The sequence below is a fragment of the Moschus berezovskii genome, chromosome 14, assembly GCF_049115385.1.
Source record: "Moschus berezovskii isolate FMDL1 chromosome 14, NW_MosBer_1.0, whole genome shotgun sequence".
Taxonomy (NCBI): domain Eukaryota; kingdom Metazoa; phylum Chordata; class Mammalia; order Artiodactyla; family Moschidae; genus Moschus; species Moschus berezovskii.
This window is the reverse complement of record NC_142473.1, coordinates 82,764,642-82,770,641: the sequence shown is the minus strand read 5'-3', so window position 1 is coordinate 82,770,641 and position 6,000 is coordinate 82,764,642.

Genomic DNA, 6,000 nt, shown 5'->3' with positions numbered 1-6,000 from the left:
CAATGTCCCTCACTTTGACCCAACTCTGTGACTACAAGGGGACCATCACTTCTTTAGAATAATTTATGGACTACCTTACCTCATATATGTAATGTATATTTACCTAAAATTTAGCACATTTCTTCCCCCAAGATTATTTTCAGTATAGCTGACATATTCCAAGTTGTTTGTAACGTGTAATATATATTTTGTCAAGGAGGGACTGAAGATATTGTAAGGAAATTGAGCAAATCGAGAGAAAGTGATGTCACTGGAATTTGTTTTATATAATGAAATTTTATAAACATTATTTTGGATAAAGACATTTTCTACCTTATATAAAAAATAAGTTTTAAATCACTATATTACACAATAGGATACTGGCAAAATAAAATACATGTATGTGTTAGTTGCTCAGCCTGACTCTGCGACCCCATGGACTGTAGTCCACCAGGCTTCTCTGTCCATGGGATTCTCCAGCAAAAAGACTGGAGTGGTTTACCATGCCCTTCTCCAGGGGGTCTTCCAGACCCAGGGATCAAACCCAGGCCTCCCACAATGCTGGTAGATTCTTTTCATCTAAGTAACCAGGGTCTACCCTTATATGTGTACTCTTTGCTGACCCAAAACTGTAGCCCGCCAGGCTCCTTTGTCATGTAATTTCCTAATTATAAACAAAATAGTAGTGTCAGGAGTTTCTGAATTTTAATAACTCAAAAAATATTTTAATAATTTTTTTTTATATTTTATAATGTTAAATTATAAATATGTTTATAGGAAGTTAACACATCTCAAATAAATCTTGTGCACAAGGCTGTGAGCTTCTGATGTCATGTCCTTGCGTACATTAATTTATGTCAGAAATACTGAGCTAAATTAACTTTTTTTAATTAATGAAAGAAGGCATGTAAGTCTTGTTTAGGTGCAATTTTGAAAGGTTAAGGAATAAATAATTACACTGAAAAGTGCTGACTTTCCTGTAAGATAATTGAGGACTGAAAAGCTTATTCTTAACAACATCAGAATTGTATGGAAAGCATCAAATTACTTTTTCCTATCTGCATTCTGTGTTGATTATCAGATGATACGTTTGTAAAATTGTAGTCTTTGAGAAAATTATGTGTTTTCTGTCTGATTCCACGGGAAACATGCTGTACATTATACCATCACTGTAACATTAGGCAGTCAAAGTCCCCTAGGCTCCAAAAATTACTTTCCACAGCTCAATGCAAGGGGGAAATCCCCGTTTTTCTCATCAAAAGGTCAGGAAAAAAATATGCATTAATTTAAGTGTTCATTAAATATACAATTTTTAAGAGAAGACTAAGAAAAGCTCAGAATCAATAACTAAAGATTTGGAAAGACAATAAGCTGGAAATTGACTACTTGCTACTTCATAATTCTGCCATAATTTATATATATATATATATATATAATTTATTACTCTTTATCCTATCTTATGCAATGAGTTGACTCACTGGAAAAGAGTCTGATGTTAGGAGGGACTGGGGGTGGGAGGAGACAGGGACGACAGAGAATGAGATGGCTGGATGGCATCAGCGACTCGATGGACATGAGTTTGAGTGAACTCTGGGAGTTGGTGATGGACAGGGAGGCCTAGTGCTGTGATTCATGGGGTCGCAAAGAGTCAGACATGACTGAGCGACTGAACTGAACTGATCCTATCTTATATCTCAGTTTTGTCCTTTCTTATTTGAATTGTCGTGCTGAAAACACTCTTAAGAGTCCCTTGGACTGCATGGAAATCAGACCAATCAATCCTAAAGGAAACCAACCCTGAATATTCAAAGGAAGGACTGATGCTGAATCTGAAACTTCGACACCTTGGACACCTGATGCGAAGAGCTGACTCATTGGAAAAAATGCTGATGCTGGGAAAGATTGAAGGCAAAAGAAGAAGAGGGTGGCAGAGTACGAGATAGTTGAATAGCATCACCATCTCAATGGACATGAATTTGAGCAAACTCCAGGAGATCATTAAGGACAGAGAAGCCTAACAAGCTGCAGTCCATGGGATCACAAAGAGTTGGATAAAACTTAGCAACTGAAAAACAAATTCATATATTGAAGTCTTGATATAAAACATAAATATTGCATAAACATTGTGGCACTGATGTTTCAAAGGTTGTCATCAGCACTGGTGAAAATATTTGTACATTAAACTAAAGAAAAAAGGGAGCAGTCCTATTCTGCTTGTGCATTATCAATAACAGGATACACACAGAAGTCCATCAGAAATCTTGATAATTTGATATGCTTGGTTATAGAATAAGTGCTCTATTGCAAATTACCAAACTACTTGGATATTGATAAAATATGATACCGCATGAAGTAAACTACCTGCTTACCTGTCACAAAAGGTGTGCCTTGATTTTTCCATGTGTTTCAGAATATGCATAGTGAGAGCAATTTATGGAAACGTTTCCACTCTCTGTGTCTCTCCTTGAGGAGATGATAAGCAATTTGGGGATTGTCCCTGAGGCATTGGAAACCCTAATGGAAACTAGGGAATATGTGTGTTTATTACTAGTCCAGAATGATTTGTATTCCCCCAAAGTGAGTAAGATTCATTTGTGTGTTTTTCTATCTACTATTTTTGTGTGTGTCTTGGGTTTTTTTCTCTTTTTCTTATATAAATGTATTTATTTTAATTGGAGGCTAATTATTTTACAATATTGTATTGGTTTTGCATACATTGACATAAATCCTCCCCAGGTGTACATGTGTTCCCCTTCTTGAACCCCCCTCCCACCTCCCTCCCCATCCCATCCCTCTGGGTCATCCCAGTGCACCAGCCCCGAGCATCCTGTATCAAGCATCGAACCTGGACTGGCGATTTGTTTCACATATGGCAATACACATGTTTCAGTGCCATTCTCCCAGATCATCCCACCCATGCCCTCTCCCACAGAGTCCAAAAGACTGTTCTATACATCTGTGTCTCTTTTGCTGACTTGCATACAGGGTTATCGTTATCATCTTTCTAAAATCCATATATATGTATTAGTATCGTGTATTGGTATTTTTCTTCTGGCTTACTTCACTCTGTATAATAGGCTCCAGTTTCATCCACCTCATTAGAACTGATTGCTGAGTAATACTCCATTGTGTATATGGACCACAACTTTCTTATCCATTCGTCTGCATATGGACATCTAGGTTGCTTCCATGTCCTGGCTATTGTAAACAGTGGTGCGATGAACATTGGGGTACATGTGTGTCTTTCAATTCTAGTTTCCTCGGTGTGTATGCCCAGGAGTGTGATTGCTGGGTCGTATGGCAGTTTTATTTCCAGTTTTTTAAGGAATCTCCACACTGTTCTCCATAGTGGCTGTACTAGCTTGCATTCCCACCAACAGTGTAAGAGGGTTCCTTTTTCTCCACACCCTCTCCAGCATTTATTGCTTGTAGACTTTTGGACAGCAGCCATTCTGACTGGCGTGAAATGGTATCTCATTGTGGTTTTGATTTGCATTTCTCTGATTATGAGTGATGTTGAGCATCTTTTCATGTGTTTGCTAGCCATCTGTAGGTCTTTCTTTCTACTTTTACTCTTAGTTAGCTTCCTATTGATTCTGTTTCTCTGGTGTACTCTAATCCCACCAGATAGGGATCTGGAATAATGTATTTTACCTGTACAGCAAGCCTGTCCGTATACGTATCGTTCTGTAATGATCTCCTCAAGTGGGTGATGCAAAGGGGATCTGTTGAATCACTGTTTTATTGTGTTGCATAAAACATGTAAATAAAGTAAAAATAATAGTACATTGTACATATGCAAAATGTTTTGTTTCATATTTCTTTCTTCTTATTTTTTAATATAGGGGATTACTCTTTTAATTGCTCTGCTGTACTCAGTTGCTTCAGTTGTGTCCAACTCTATCTGAATTTTCATAAAGGTGATTGCCCAAGCATAAGTTTTCATTTCCTCAGCTGAGTGCTCAAGAGAGATTGGTATTAAATATATCCTTTTAATTCAGATGCAGTTCAATTTATAAAATTTACTATGATAGCAACTGATTTTGACATTATGATCTATAAACTCTTGACTAGTTCTATAACAGAGAACAAACCTGCCTCCATATCACGTATTCCTTTAGCTCTAAATTATATGTTCTGTTGCCTGTGCTTAGTCATGTTGGACCGGCCCCTTTTTGTACATAAATTTGCATATAGTCTGAAATATACGTAATAGCTCCTTTTTAAACTCTGATGTTTAAAGGTACATAGAGTGTAACAATTGTCTTGCTGGAGGTTGGCATGAACATTGTGACCAGATCTGTGTGGACTTCTGTAAGAACAAAGGATTCCTGCACCGAAAAGTTTGCAACAACCAGCCACAACCCTTTCCCTTTTTTAATGAGGAAGCCTGAAGTCTACCTCTGTTAAGATGATTCTTTGGAACATTAGTCTACCATCTTCTCCGTTTGCTGGCTTTCCTAATAAGCTCACTATTCCTTGCACCAACAACTCCTCTCTGGATGAATCGTCCTATTCTGTAGCAAGCAGCACAAGCTTAGGCTGGGTAACAATCCTGGATCCCAGACAGAGACTTTGCCCTATACTGTTCTATAAAGATTTTCTATATTACCTTTGCATTTTTCTACTTTTAATTAATTTGATTTACAAAAGTTTTAGATAAACATTATTAGTAGTTTGTTTCCCTTCAGTTCAATTCAGTCACTCTGTCGTGTCCGACTCTTTGCGACCCCATGAACCACAGCATGCCAGGCCTCTCTGTCCATCACCAACCTCTGGAGTCCACCCAAAGCCCTGTCCTTCGAGTCAGTGATGCCATCCAACCATCTCATCCTCTGTCGTCCCCTTCTCCTCCTGCCCCCAATCTTTCCCAGCATCAGGGTCTTTTTCAATGAGTCAGCTGTTAGCATCAGGTTGTTTCCCTTATAAATATCTAATTCATCTAGCCCCATTTTAAAATAGACTATCTTTCTTTTATTGAATTACCTTTGCACATTCGTAAAGAATTAATCAGATTGCAAGGTATACTTTGACTTTTTTATTCTGCTCTGTTGATTTATATAGGGATCTCTCTACCAGTACCAACAGTTTTTGTTACTGTAGCTACATAGTAAGAGTAAGTCTTAGCACAATGAGGAGTGGTCATTCTTTATTATTCTTCATTTTAACATGTGTTGGGCTTTCCTGGAAGCTCAGATGGTAAAGGGAGAAGGCAATGTCACCCCACTCCAGTACTCTTGCCTGGAAAATCCCATGGATGGAGGAGGCTGGTAGGCTGCAGTCCATGCGGTCTCTAAGGGTTGGACACAACTGAGCGACTTCACTTTCACTTTTCACTTTCCTGCACTGGAGAAGGAAATGGCAACCTACTCCAGTGTTCTTGCCTGGAGAATCCCAGGGACAGGGGAGCCTGGTGGGCTGCCGTCTATGGGGTCGCACAGAGTCGGACACGACTGAAGTGACTTAGCAGCAGCAGCAGCAGCAAACGGTAAAGAATCTGCCTGCAGTGCAGGAGACCAGGGTTCAATCCCTAGGTCAGGAAGATCCTCTGGAGAAGGGAATGGCAACCCACTCCCATATTCTTGCCTGGAGAATCCCATGGACAGAGGAGCCTGGTGGGCTACAGTCCGTGGGGTCACAAGGTCACACTTCAGATTTAGTTATTCTGGGTCCTTGGCCTGTCATGCATAGTGTGGTATAAACTCATCTGTGTCTATAGAATATCTGCTGAAGCTTCAAGGACTTTGCATTAAATCTATAGATCACTTTAGAGAGAACTAGGATCTTTACCACATTTAGTCTTTCAACTGTAAACTGAGTATGTTTAACATCTCATTCTGATCATCTTTGATTTTGTTAATCAGTATTTTGTACTTTTCAGTATACAGATCTTCTTAATTTTTTTCTTCATTCCACAAATGTATTTCACTACAGTTGGGTGGTTTCCATGTTTGCTTAGTTTTTACCTAAGTATTTCATTTTACTTGAGGTGAATTAAATGGTATGTATGTAAATTTATTT